Here is a 14,966-nt window from a genome sequence, read left to right as displayed (position 1 = left end):
GTTGATACATATATCAAGTTATATATATGAATTACTGGGGTCGATGAAATAGACTAGCACTTCTCCCTTAGATTGCTGGCCTTGTACTAAAATTTGAAACACTAATATAAGTACTAACAAGTATTATATTTAATGAAAATCTGAATGACTAATTTGTTGGCTAAAGGCTACATATATATATATATATATATATATATATATATATATATAGATAGATAGATAGATAGATAGATAGATAGAGGGATTAATATGTAAAACTTGTTCGCTGAAGGTTGCAAAATTTAAAAATATTTTGGCTAATAATTATTGTACTTCAGTAAAATAAGGTTAATATTTTAGGTTCATAAAAGGTTAATGTATTACATGACTATTAAAAAAATATATAGAAATCACTCAAAGATTAATTAATAATTAACCTACAACAAAGACGTTTCAAATTATCAGATACAACGATTATTTATAACGATAATCTAAGATAAAGAAAAGAAAAAAAGCACCAGAGACTACTTCAGGTTTTCAAGTAGAATGATTAGGTACCCGAGTTTTTGGAGCATTGTTTATTAGAAAAGCAAGTGTTTTCATGAAGCGATCAATTAAAATTGAATACAACATTAATTAACCACAATGAAAAGCGATTTATTAGGAAAAGTAGGGTGAGAACCTTTTGAAAAACAGGTTTATTGTTCAATTTGAATGTGTTATATCTAGATAATAATATATGCATCGAATTATGTTGTTAGGGAGACATGTAATTATGTGACAGCAGAATCTTGATACATATAAATAACTTGTTTAATTTCATATAACCTTATTAAATAAACAATGAAGGCTTTTTAAGGGACGGGAAATGAGGTGAGGGGCTTAGTGTGACATGATGCTATCTCTTGAATGAAAACATTTCTGCAGAATGATACAACCGGCGAGGAATATTTAAAAAATCGGTTGATTTTATTATATTTATATATATATATATATACATATATATAGTTTTATGTGACAGTGGATTTTCATCGATGAAGTTCATGAACCTTGGTTCTTTTCCCTAAAACTATATATTTATGTATATTTTACTCTGTAAAGCTTAATTTAATTTAAATTTTTTATAAATTGATTTTAATTGAGCTTTTACCTGTAATATTGGATTTTGTCCCTAATACTATCATATATACATATATATACACATCATCTTTTTTTCTTCAAATAAAAACGGTTATATATCGGACACTAAATTACATAAAAATTCACAAATACCTAGAGTGTGTATGTAAGAACTGAGATATCACTGCTATATATTACGATTAAACGACTCTACATTATGTATTGAATACATTTTCCTTGTTTTGTATGCAGAAATATACATGTGTAGCTACTATAATATATCTGTTTACCCCCCCCCCCCCCCACACACACACACATATCTATCTATCTATCTATCTATCTATATATATATATATATATATATATATAGCACACACAGAATTATACATGGTATATACAAAAGAGCAGTAAGGGATTAGTTTTGACAGGTACTCTGAGGAATTCTCGATGCCAAGTCTTTAGATGTACATATGCTTATATACGATTTTAAACTTTATAAGACTCTGTAACAAAGACGAAATCATTTCAATAAAGATATCAGTACATATAATGTTCAAATTAAAAATAATACACGTGGAAAATAAATAGGGTTAGTTACTAAAATCTTAAACAAATAACGTGTCAACTGATTTATTCAATGGAATGATATACTGCAATAAAAAAAAAACTGCCAAATAAGTCATGATTATTGTTTGAAGATTTGAGATTAGAGTCATTTAGATATTGCAAATGATTGCAATACAATAGAGAAGAAATTTTAGTATATGTGGTGTAGTTCCCACCATGTAATAGTTAGTTACTGAAATATTGGACAAGTACCATGCAAAATATAATTAAGACGTATAGTGAAAAAGAAAAAGCTGCTGAAATAAGTCATAGTTATTGTTAGAAGATTTAAGATTAATTTTATCATCTTGATACTGTGATTATATAAAAGTAATAGAAAGAAAATATTAATAATTGTGATATAGTATAGCACGTACCATGTAAAGATGCTGTTTGTTGGTGTGTTAGGTTCGCTAGTCCAAATCATAATTACTCTGCTGCTAGTAGTAAAATCCACTCAAATCTTACAAAAATAAGCAAGAGGGTTTAATGAATGTTGATCGTCCTCAGTAGCTTTTTTTTAAAAATGTGTCTATGTAAAAAAAATAATAAATCAACAAAGTGAGCGGTAATGTTTTCGCCTGTCTAAATGAGCTGAGAACACATACCGCTCTTCCGTGAAACAGACATATTGGAAAGTGAAGATGAGGCTTTTCCAACAGCTATTCGCACCAACAACTTCCCTCGTTTCTCTTGCCTACTGTTATGACTTTCCCCTCAATCGCATCAGCACCATTGCAGTTCTGTCAACATATTTAATTTAAAAATAATAAACACCCTTTGCTTTTTTTGTTTTTATTATTATTTCTCTCACTTACAAACTCTGCTTTGTATTTTAAGTGATACCTTACCTTGAGAAACACTTGAAAATTAACAGATCAAGGTGCGATCAGTCGGAAAACTAAATGGGGTTTAGCTGTGAGGGAATGTTTCCTATCACACTTAAGGTATTTCTACCAACAACTAGGAAAACTTAAAAACACATCTCGTGGTTTTATTATTATTGATGTTGTTCACTTCATTTTTAATATAATGAATTACGAAATAAAATGTTCATCTTAATGTATTGACATTCGGAAAACGAATTTCAAAAATATACAAATTGTTGAATGCATAAACAACATTTCACAGGGAAATATATTTTATCGTATATTATATCACAGTTGATATTTATCGATTATTCAAGTTTTCTTTATATTGATATTGAAAATTACACTACAACTGTGCGATAATGATATCTGATTTCAATTCGGAATACATAGAAAGGTAGATTTTTATCAAATAACGGATTTAGATTTAAATTAAACATATATTTTTACTACTTTTTAATATGCCTTATTTTAAGTAATATACCTTATCTTTAATAGGCTTTATTTCAAGTAAAAAAAAAAGTAATAGATTTCGTATTTATATATTTCAAATATTACAGAGAAATAACCAGGTGTTATTTTGCTATTGTGGTGTAATGGTGGGGGTGATGGAGAAGCTTGTCTAGCAGTCAGGATCAGGCAATATATTTAGGCGCCCTAAACATTCCCAGTCAATTCAGGTCATGCATGCTTCAGCAGACAATGACAGCTCCAGTTAGGAAATAATTTATATGGTTTACCTTTTGAACACTGTTGCCCGAATATATTTAAAATAATATTTTTTATATGTATGTAAAGTATGTCAGGCTAGTTCAAGTTTTATGTCCTAAACTTTTTCATTGTTAAGACCTAAAGAAAAATCTTTCTTGCACTATGCAACAAAGAAAAAAATGTGACAATTGTGATCTGTATAAATATGTATATATAATGCTTTCTTTTTGAGAACAGTGAAACTCGAAGCAAATAACGCTATAAATAATAGCATGTAAATATTGGGTTTAAAACTTATTTCGAGAAAAGTTGAAAACTGATACATACGTACATTATCATCATCAGTTAAGGTCCGTTTTCCATCCAGGCGGTTTGACAGGAGCTGGCAGCCTCCAATTGTCTTGCTTTAGCATGCTTTCTGCGGCTGAATGCCCCTCCTAACGCCAACCACATTACAGAGTGTGCTGGGTGCTTTTTCTGTGCCACTGGCATGAGTGCTTTTTACATGGCACTGGCACAAATACATTTTATGTGACACCAGCATCTGCATGACAAAGACTTCTAAGCTGGGAGAGGGAGCAGCAATTTTGGGAGCTGTACTTTCGTGATCCTTTCTAACAATTCATGTAAGAGTCCGATGGTTCCTATCTGAAAGTTTTGGTTTTCTTCCAGAGTTTTGTCTCGACAAGGAGGTTTTTCCCTCTTTCTCAAAGGCTGTCATTACTTTCGAGACAGTACTTCTTGATAAACCAAACATTTCAGCTGGTTTCATTATGCTAGCACCTGCCGTACGAGCACCAACAATTTGACCTCTTTGAAAATCCGATGGATCTGTCATTTTAATGAATTTTAATTACCCTTTTCTGATGATATCTGAAAAGAAATAGCAATTTTAGCAAAACATATTAAGCAACACTAATAATAAATCAAAAAACATTAAAATGAACAAGCTTTTGACGGTTTTATAGATATTTCAAAATTATGATGCTATAATGCTAGGTGTTTCATTATTTTGTCCAACCCCTGTATATCTATGTGTGTATGTCTGTCTTTCTTTGTCTGCCACCTGACAACCAGTGTTGGTTTGCTGATGTTCCCGTAACTTAGTGGTTCAGCAAAAGAGACTGATAGAATGAGTACCAGGCTTTAAAAGAAATAAGTACTTGGGTCGATTCATTTGACTAAAAGTTCTTCCAAATGGTGCCTCAACATGGCCACAATCTACTAAATCAAACAAGTAAAAGATAAAAGATAAAGGTACAGCATGGTTGTGTAGTTGAGAAGCTTGCTTTGCAACAATGTGGTTTCAGGTTCAGTCCCACCGCATGGCACCTTGAGCAAGTGTCTTCTACTATAGCCCTGGGTTGATCAAAACCTTATGATTGGTACATGGAAACTGAGTGGAAGCCTATTGTGTGTGTGTGTGTGTGCATGTGTGAGTGTGTTGGGTCGACATTTAGTATACTCTCTTTCTCCCATTCATTCTCTTCATTTAGCAACCTTTCATAGTGGCGTCTGCAAGTCTCTCCTCTCTTTGTAGCATTATTAAATGCAAATGAGCCATCATCCATGCGGACGCATTTCTCTCCTGTGACATCATGATTTTCTCTCACACACTGTCTTGCAATTTGAAGCGCTTCAAGTCTCTGGTCCTCACAATGCAGAACACTGGCAAATTTCTTCTTATCTGCTTCCCCTCTAGCTAAGTAAACCTGTTTCCTAGCTTCCCTTCTGGCTATCTGATACAGTTTCCTGTTACCACCACACTTCCAGTCCTTCCATGCCTGTTTCTTTTCCTGATGGTCCTGTCAACTATATTGTTCCACCACCATCTCTGCTAAAATTATATTTTTAACTCTCCTCCTCTCCCTTTAACTAACTTTTTTAACCATGTAATAAATATTATGTTGCCCCTACTTAGCATCATGGACGCTTCTTTCTCCCTCTTTCTATCTCACTCTTCACCTTATCCTCTTTTTCTCTCTCCTTTTTCTTTTTTCTTTTTCTTTCTCCTCTCTTTCCCTTCAACTAATCATGTGAAAGTGTTACAATTACATTTCCTCTACCTCACATCATGGACGCTTGTTTTTACCTCTTTTTCGCCCTCCCTCTTTTTCTCTAATCACATGAAAGTGTTACTGCCAGGGCTAAGTAACACAATGACAAGCAGAATTTTTATAAGATAAATTTTAAGATGGAGAGCTAAAGAATCATTATCTGGAAATATTTTTCTCTCTATTTCTAAACATGGTTTTCCATATATTGACACAACTTCTGGGCCATTCTTGCATGCTTGTACATGGCAGTAAAATGCTCAAATTATGAAATATCCAACATTTACGAGAATTATATTGATTCATTTTTCACAATAAAATTTAACAACCCAGGCAAGTATTAAAACAAAAAATTTTTAATCAGGAATGCATATTGAATTTTTTTTATGTGGATTCAAAAAGTGTGATGTACGTGTCATTGCATAAAATATATTTTTTTCACCTGAAAATATCAACTGCTAATTCTTTTGAATTTCTCCAGAGTAGCATAAAAAGCCTCATGGTGTTAATTTACGTTGACCTTGGAATTTCAAAAAATGCTAATGAATTTGCAAGACAATACCTGTAGTGACGACTCTCATTTATCTTGTATGAGATGCACAACAAAAGAATGTTATGGTGGGGTGATTTGTTTTGATTTCATCTGGAAATTTTGTTATTGTTTATGGTTCAAGTCAGGCATGCAAATAAAAGATGTATCAAATTCGGATTATGATATAACTGACAAAAGATTTCATTTTAAAGACAATGCTATTTAGATCTGGAAGAAATTGTTTCAGTATTGACGCCTGATCAAAAATGAATCATTTCACAATAATACTTTTACAGGTATATAGTGATTTTTGTGGGTATCCTGAAAATTTTTGAAAATCTGCTTTGGTTTGAAAACAGTGTCTGCTAAAAAATAAACCATTTTGACACACATTTATGGGTGAATAGATATTTTTCTGTGGAATCTGAACATTTTTGGAAACCTGTTGGGTTTTAACTTCATGAGAATGGCCATCTCACACTATTAGCTTCATTTATGTTTTTCTAAAAACCACCAGATAGTGAACACTTGAAATGGCTCTTGTGTTTTTTAAATTTTTCTTAAATTGTTTTTTTAGGAATCTGACTCATGCAAGCATGCCAAAAATTGGATGAGTTTCTGCATTTAAAATATATTGTTCAATATGTTTAATTATAGAGTGTTACAATTGATGAAATAATATATTTGTATTTGATAGGGGGGGGGGGGTTTGTTAATCAAATATTTTTATATAAAAAGACTGTTGTTATTTAAGATATTTGTATTTTTAACGCTGATGTTTTCATATTGATATCAAGTGTGATCAATTTTTACAATTTGCACATAGTGACATAAAAATACACACACACACACACACACACACACACACACACAGAGTTCCTTAATATATATCATTCTACAAAACATGTAGAATATATAGTCAAAATACAAGAAAATATTGACTTTGCATTCTTGAAACATTGTCGAGAGATTATTATTTAACATTGATTTTCTCTCAACTAATGAGCTAGTTTAATATTTATATTGATTTAAAAGATTATTTATATTAATGCAAACATGTAAGTAATTTGCTTATTATAAAATATAATAAAATAAATTATCTTTGCATGTCTTAAGTTGCGAAACAATTGTGATATAAGAATATCCAATGGTTAAATAAACTGTATCATACTATTTCTCACTTCATTTGTAACTTTATATATATATATATATATATATATATATATATAATTCTTTTTGAGAACATTGGCTCATGAAGCAAATAATCTATAAATAATACCATGTTAATATTGTGCAGCCTTTGACTTTTTCTGTTTGATATTTACATGCAATTATTCATAGCTTATCTGCTTCAAAATCCAACATTCCAAAAAGGAGTTATTTCATGTTCTCTTGAAGTTTACAAATTCTTATGGCAACAACTATATATATATATATATATATATAAGCATTCATACATACAGTTTGCAAAACAATCTCAAATATACAAAACACATATATTTACATTTATATAGAAAAATTTCCTCACTTCTAATTTTATATGATATACATAAACTAATTCCTACATTTTACAACATTTCTAAATTTCTAAACATTCAAATAAATGTCAATACACATTTGTTATCAACTTGGATGTTGCTAGTTAGTTGTGGAATGAATGATAGCTGGAAATTATGATTATAATTAATTTAATTTATCCAAGAAATCTTATTCATCCAAGAAATCTTATGCTTTCAAGATGTTTTCATTCTACCTTTCTTCCAATTTTGTTTCCCTTTTGACACTTTGCATGAAATATCTTTGAAGCTAACTTTGCTCATGATTTAATATAAATGATTTTTTTCAGGAAAATATAATCAATAGCTGTTTTGGAATCAACGAAGGAAAACATTTAAGAAAAAATAAATACATATATATAAAACAAAAACAAAAAACAAATAAAGAAATGAAAACATTTGAATGTAAAGAAATAGAAAATGTGAAATGATGGTCAAATTGACAGATCTGTTTGATTATCTTTACTGGTGTTTATGTAATAATCTTCTAAAGAAAACATGAACAAACGACAACTATAAAATTGACTTTCAGGAATATGTTTTTATTTTATCTTATTTCCTTCCATTTCATGGAATGAATCACTTTTCTCCTAGCAACGCAACAATTGGTGTTTTATGCTTCGTGTTAGCTATTTTACAGATGTGGAAACAAAATCTTAATATCCTTAGCTTCAATGTAAATTTTCAAACATACAACACTCATAGAAAAAAAACAAAAACAAAAAAAAAAACAAATCAACAACACCAAAACATTTGTAACTGAAAAAAACAAAACAATCCAAGATCTGTGTGTATGTAAAAATGATTCTCCTTGAGAGGAAACATAAAGCTCCCTAACAATGTCCCATTCAATGAATGTAACTGTGACAGTTATGTGTTTGAGGACAGTGTTAGATTGATAATAATAAGTTTGAAAAACTATTTAGAATTATTCATTGATGTTTTTATAACATCATAGACAACAGCAAAGGGGAAACTATTGTACTGAGATGAAGCTGTTTTGAAAGATCTATAATACAACAAGATCTATAATATATGTATCACAAGCTAGATTAGATAGCTATCAACTATACCTACAGATCTCTCTGTCTCTATCTCTGTTTGTCTGTCTCTCATTGTCATTGCCTATCTTTCTGTTGGGAAAATATATATCATCTTCAATTATGCTGCACTGTACATCAGTAGTTTGTATTAGTGATAGCACATATGGTAATGATGAAATGTTTGGGTTTTAAAGTTGCACAGAATTTGTGAAGATGAATTTTTTTTTCCATGCAAAAATATTTATAAAATATTATTTTATAAATTCAAAAATTCAAAATGAAAAATGTACCCATCTGCTTACAGTGTGATTCGGTCATTCTTATATATTAAAAGAAAGATGTCATAATATGATACTAAACCACATTAGTTATGCTACCGGAAATAAAGCAAAATTCTGATTGGTTGGTTCATACTACCAAGCATAGAAGCACAACTAGTAGAATATGATGCACTAGAGTTTAATAATACTATCACAATACCATAACAGTTAGTTCTTTGAAGAAAACAATTATACTTTTTTTTTTAGATATTATATTGAACTCGTTCTTTTTCGCCTCTGTGAGATAAAATATTTAAAGGTTCTTTAGTACACATCATCAATGACTTACTCTGCAGAACCTCTAAAGATATCGGTCAATAAATCATTGCGTACTAAGTTAATGCATCTTAAGTTCTGTGTGACTGACATTAAAGGAATGAATTAGAATTATGAGTTCTTTTATTGGGGAGTGAATTGGTTGAGTCCACTGTTGTGTGTTGTTGGTACATATTTTATTGCCTTTGAAAGTCGCAGGTGATTCCCAGAAGGATGGAAGAGTAAGGGATGTCGCTAAAGAATACAAAGGCTCTCAGACATTTTAGGCAACCTGCCAACTTATGATGAGATGCTTATTATTATTATTGTTGTTGTTGTTGTTATTATTATTATTATTATTATTATTATTATTATTATTATTATTATTATTATTATTATTATTATTATTATTATCATCATCATCATCATCATTATTATTATTATTATCATTATTATCATCATCATCATTATTATTATTATTATTATTATTATTATTATTATTATTATTATTATTATTAAGGCGGCAAACCGGCAGAATTGTTAGCATGCCAGATGAAATGCTTAGTGGTAGTTTGCCTGTCGCTACATTCTGAGTTCAAATTCTACCAGGGTTGACTTTACTTTTCATCTTTTTGGGATTAATTAAATAAGTACCAGTTATGCACTGGAGTCAATGTAATTGACTTAATCCCTTCCTCCAAATTTCAGGCCTTGTGTCTACAGGAGAAAGGATTATTATTATTATTATTATTATTATTATAGTAACTGGGTACTTTTTTTTTTCTTGGTACTGGCACCTGTGAAGTTGCCATGGAGCTTGCAAGAATACAGAACTATGAAAGAAAAGAAGGAGGTGGTGGTGGTGGTAGTGGGGTAAACAGGTTCTTGTTGAGGAGCTACATGTTTTCTCACCTTTAAGGGAGAGCATTAGAATGGTCAGTAGGACAATAGAAACCATGCCAAAGCAGACACTGGAACTTCGTACGATCCTTGGACCCACTGGATCTTGTCAAACTGTCTGACCCCTCCAAGCAGGGAACGTGGGCATTAGACGTTAAATGAAGATGATGACGATGATGATGATGGCAACGACGACGATGATGATGATGATGATGATGGTGACAACAATGACAATGACAATGGTGGTGATGATGATGATAATTGTATATCTGTTTTGTGGATGCAGCATTGTTGAATGGTTAAAAAACAAAAAGTCTCAATTTGCAAACCTGAGTTGCTGGGTTCAAATCTAAGGCAATAGTAAAAGATACTTGCTTTAGATTGATCAAAGCCTTGTGAGGGAAAAATGGGTTGATGGAAATTGTTTGGAAGCAGTGGCATAGTAGTTAGAGTGTGTGCCATCTGGAGCAGTCATCAGTTTGTTTATGAACCCCCATATCTGGGAATGCAGCTTCTACAGACGTATACAGCAAGTTCAAAAGTGCTGCTCTCATACAAGTGTCAGCTGAAGCTGGAATGGATCATCCACCTCACTTGTCTCCTAGCAATGCTGCTGTGTGAAAGGGAATAAAGATAGGGTAGGATAAAGGATAATGATCCTTAACCTGAGTTATGTAGACCCATAGTGCCATTTCCCAGGTTTCTGTGGCACATATATTCATCCCTGGATGAGACACCAGTCTGTCACAGAATTATTCAGTTTTGCCAGCTGAATAAACTAGAGCAATACAAAATGCAGTGTTGTGCTCAAGAACACAACATGTCACCTGGTCCAGGAATTGAAACCACAATCTTATGATCATGAGTCCAACACCCTTACCACTAAACCACATGCTTCCCGAAGAGCATAAAGGCATTGGATAGATTTAAATGTAATTCAAAGGTACAGCTTTGTCACAAGCTATATCACATTGATTCTACCTGAAGATCATGTTAATGGTACACACACCTATAAAATGAATGCTCAGGTGCTTACATACTAATTCAATAAGCAATTAATCCAGATGATTAAATAACAAACTCGTCCTGATCAAAACCAATAGAGATCTGTTTAACTATTACAACACCTGTTCTATTGTAATGTTAATTACACTTTCAGTTGTCATTATCTGGTGAACCTCTTTTATACTTCACCATTTCTTTTCTGCTTTCCTGTTCTAGAAATTAATTTTATTACGACAACATTTGTAACAATAAATATAAAAGGAGGAAATGGAATGTTGTGGCTTTCATGCCTTTTTTTTAAATATGAAAATATCAATTAGCATAAGTTAAATAAAATAGTTTCAGCCAGTAATTATTTTATCCACCACCAACAAAAAAAAAAAAAAAAAAAAAGGTAAAGTCTACCTTGGCAGAATTTGAATTCAGAATGTAATGAGTTGGAAGAAATACCGCAAAGTATTTTTTAATGGCACTCTAACAATTCTGCCAGCTTGCGGCCTTATTGTACAGAACTATAGTAAAATGGAAATAAGCAGAAAAAATTTCAGCACACGAAAAATAAATAGATAAATAAATACATAAGATCTGCTTCTGAGGAATGTTGAAAGAAAAGAAATAATGTTTTAACATGACTGATCAATACTATGGCCTGCCAAAAAAGTATAACAACTTAATTATACTTAGGTGTAAATCTATTGACAAAGTTAAGGAATTCTGAAAATCATAGATCTTTAAAAGCACAACAACAATTGCCATTTCTGTGTTAATCATTAATAATTTATGGAATTTTCTTTTGCATCTGTCAGTCAAACGATTATTCTGATTTTATTGATTTTCTTTTGGGTGACAGATTTGAATGAATCATCACATGTGCCTCCTTCCCATTGCTGACGAAAAAGAGATCAGCGTTTCTTTCACGTCTTATCAATTCCCCTCTTAATGTTGTCACTCTTGACATATTTCCAATAGAAGCCATTGCTAACAACATCTGACATTGAGGAGAAAGACAGAGAGAGAGCGGGAGAGAGAGAGAGGGGGGGAATACATAGTAGGAGCAAAAGAGAAAAATAAAGAAAGAAAAAGAAGGGGAGATAAAGAGAATAAAAAGGAACAATAATAGATTGTTAAACAATGAGTATTATTATGAAAATAACACAACCATAAACAAAATCATGAAATTGTTCTAAGAATTAATTTTATAATAAAGGGTTTGTTAAAAAAAAAAACCGCGTAGACAATATTGTTTTACAAATATTTTCATTGCAGTGTGCGTCATTTTGTTAGTAGCAAATGGCTTATCTTAGATTAGTTGCTACTTAGCAACTGGAATTCTTTTGCTGCCAAAGAGCACATAATTATTATGGATAAACAAAACAGTTAAAAAAGAAATAAATATATAAAAAATTAAAGAAAGAAAGTAAATTTTTTTTTTGCTTTCAGAAACCAGGAATAAAAGTGTTTTGTTGACAGGAAATGGAGCTAATGATACATATGAAGAGTGGAGAAAATTGTTTTAATTTAAACAAAACTAATTTTTTTTTCTTTATTGACATCTGAAATTATATGTAGTTAAACTACAAATTGGAATACAAGTATGTCTCTTTCTTTTTTTTTTTTTCGTTCTCTTTCTAATTAGGGATCAGTAAATATTGATTTTTCTGAAAAGGATTAATTAAGATCTCAGTTCAAGAGTGAGGAAGGAATGGAAAAGTGTGAAGTTTGCATCTTTTGCAAGGGTTTTTAACAGCATAAATTGCATGAAATAATTTCAGTAGAGAATTGAAACTGCATCTGAAATTTAATTATGATAGTCATCACTGCTCTGCTAGTTCAGTGAATATTGAAGTACTGAAAGACGAACAATAACATAATTATTATAATTTTACACATGGTGTTTTAAGATATGTTACAATCAAGTAATTTATTAAAAAAATTCTATCATGGAATATATAGCGCAGGAGTGGCCTATATATCTATCACAGAATATATAGGCGCAGGAGTGGCTGTGTGGTAAGTAGCTTGCTTACCAACCACATGGTTCCAGGTTCATTCCCATTGCGTGGCACCTTGGGCAAGTGTCTTCTACTATAGCCTAGGGCTGACCAAAGCCTTGTGAGTGGATTTGGTAGACGGAAACTGAAAGAAGCTTGTCGTATATATGTATATGTATATATATGTATGTCTGTGTTTGTCCCCCCAACATCGCTTGACAACCGATGCTGGTGTGTTTATGTCTCCGTAACTTAGCGGTTCGGCAAAAGAGACCAATAGGATAAGTACTAGGCATCCAAAGAATAAGTCCTGGGTCGATTTACTTGACTTAAGGCGGTGCTCCAGCATGGCCACAGTCAAATGACTGAAACAAGTATTGGTTGCAGGCATTGGTGTGTGGTTAAGAAGCTCATTTTATAATCATGTGGTTTCAGGTTCAGTTGCACTGTACATCACCTTGGGCAAGTATCTTCTACTATAGCCTTGGGTTGACCAACACCTTGTGAGTGAATTTGGTAGACAGAAACTGTGTGGAAGTTTGTCGTGTGTATGTGTGTGTGTGTGTGCATTTGATGTTTTATGCTCAAACCAGCCCGATATGGACTCCCATACCTACCCTACATTGTCATTCTAAAAATATACACTCATTTGATTGAATTCTCAAAGCTGCAAGACAATGCATAATTAATTCAAAATAATGTGAATAATTAAGCATTACATTTGGCAGAGTAAATTGAATGCTAAAGGGTTAAAAATAAAAATCACTTATTAAGAATTGATCTTTGGATTTGTAAACAACTAATTAGTCTGCTTACTCTAATTTCCCATTTACAATGGAGATTATAGCACTGACTGTCTTTTCTGAATAATTTGTTAAACATAGGCATATTCCCAAATTCCACATTATCTTGATAGCTCATGCTAGGTTATGTACTACTTCCATAAATAAAGAGCTTAAAAACATTCAATGGGGACAGGATAATCTCAGCAGCAAGACACAATTACAACACATTTCAAAGAGACATTTCACATATATCTATCTTTTCATTAATGATATCAGAAAGTCATACCTTCCAAAGTTTATATAAATATCAGGTTTTACAATCTCTGATGAGGACCACATATCTAAAAATACAGCCATATGTGCAACCTAAGCACAATTGTAGAATAGAAGTACATATGCATGCACACATGTATATCAGGACTCATACACTGAATCCCTTTCCTGACCTTTGTACATAATTCTATGTACTGTATATGCACCTTTGATGAGTTGTAGTGCACACAATAATTTCATTATCATTATTACTATTTAACCCACATTAACTGGGAGTAATGTTGTTGCTAGACTCATACACAAATATGCAGTATCTTAGATGCTATTAAAAAACAAAACAAAACTTTTCATTTAGCAGAGAAACCTTCATTCAGCAATACACTGCAACAACTAATGCACTGTCTCCTCATTTGTTTCTTTTATTGCCGTTATAAGACTGAACATTACTGCCGAAGCCCATCTAATGAATCTGCATTTCACTATCTCCATTGTCTCAACCCATAAATCTTGTAGTAAAGCTTTCAACAAAGAATTATAATCAGTCACAGCTCCTTCTTGTCTATGCTTTCTCTAAATAGATATTGACCAACAAAGTTTATGCTGAGCATCAACTGCATTCACCTAATTAGTTTGGGAAGAACTGCAAAAGCTATGGGTATTATCCCTCCTTTTATTATTTTTTTCTTTATATTTATCATCATTTCCATGATTTAGCATCTGTTTTCCATGCTGGCATAGGTTAGACAATTTGACTGGAACTCATAAACCAGAGAGCTGTACCAGATTCCAGTCTGATTTGGCTTGGTTTCTATGGTTGGATACCTTTCCTAATGCCAACCACTCCAAGAGTGTAATAGGTTTCCTTTTACATGTCACCAGCACAGGTGCCTTTTATGCACTGTTTTAAAAGTATTTTCCAGTATATGAAAGATTTATAATGATTACACAAAGATGAAACATAATTCTAA

General features: G+C 31.9%; 1 protein-coding gene across 2 annotated transcripts in view; it reads right to left on the bottom strand.

Annotated features, from left to right (window-relative positions):
* The window catches only part of LOC106883430 (vang-like protein 2-B), a 45,483-nt gene extending 41,575 nt beyond the window's left edge, over nucleotides 1–3,908 (bottom strand). The window contains exon 1 of one of the 2 annotated variants that reach the window (XM_089338047.1): nucleotides 3,616–3,908. The gene's annotated coding sequence lies outside the window, so the exon portion shown is untranslated. Of the gene's footprint in view, nucleotides 1–2,081; nucleotides 2,345–3,615 lie in introns of those variants that run through there. The other variant, XM_014934438.3, reaches the window with a different exon arrangement.
* Nucleotides 3,909–14,966: the final 11,058 nt, after the last annotated feature.

The sequence above is a fragment of the Octopus bimaculoides genome, chromosome 20 (genome assembly GCF_046866305.1).
Source record: "Octopus bimaculoides isolate indiv1 chromosome 20, ASM4686630v1, whole genome shotgun sequence".
NCBI classification, from domain to species: Eukaryota; Metazoa; Mollusca; class Cephalopoda; order Octopoda; family Octopodidae; genus Octopus; species Octopus bimaculoides.
The sequence above is the reverse complement of the archived record's forward strand: the minus strand, read 5'-3'. Positions and strand labels throughout refer to the sequence as shown.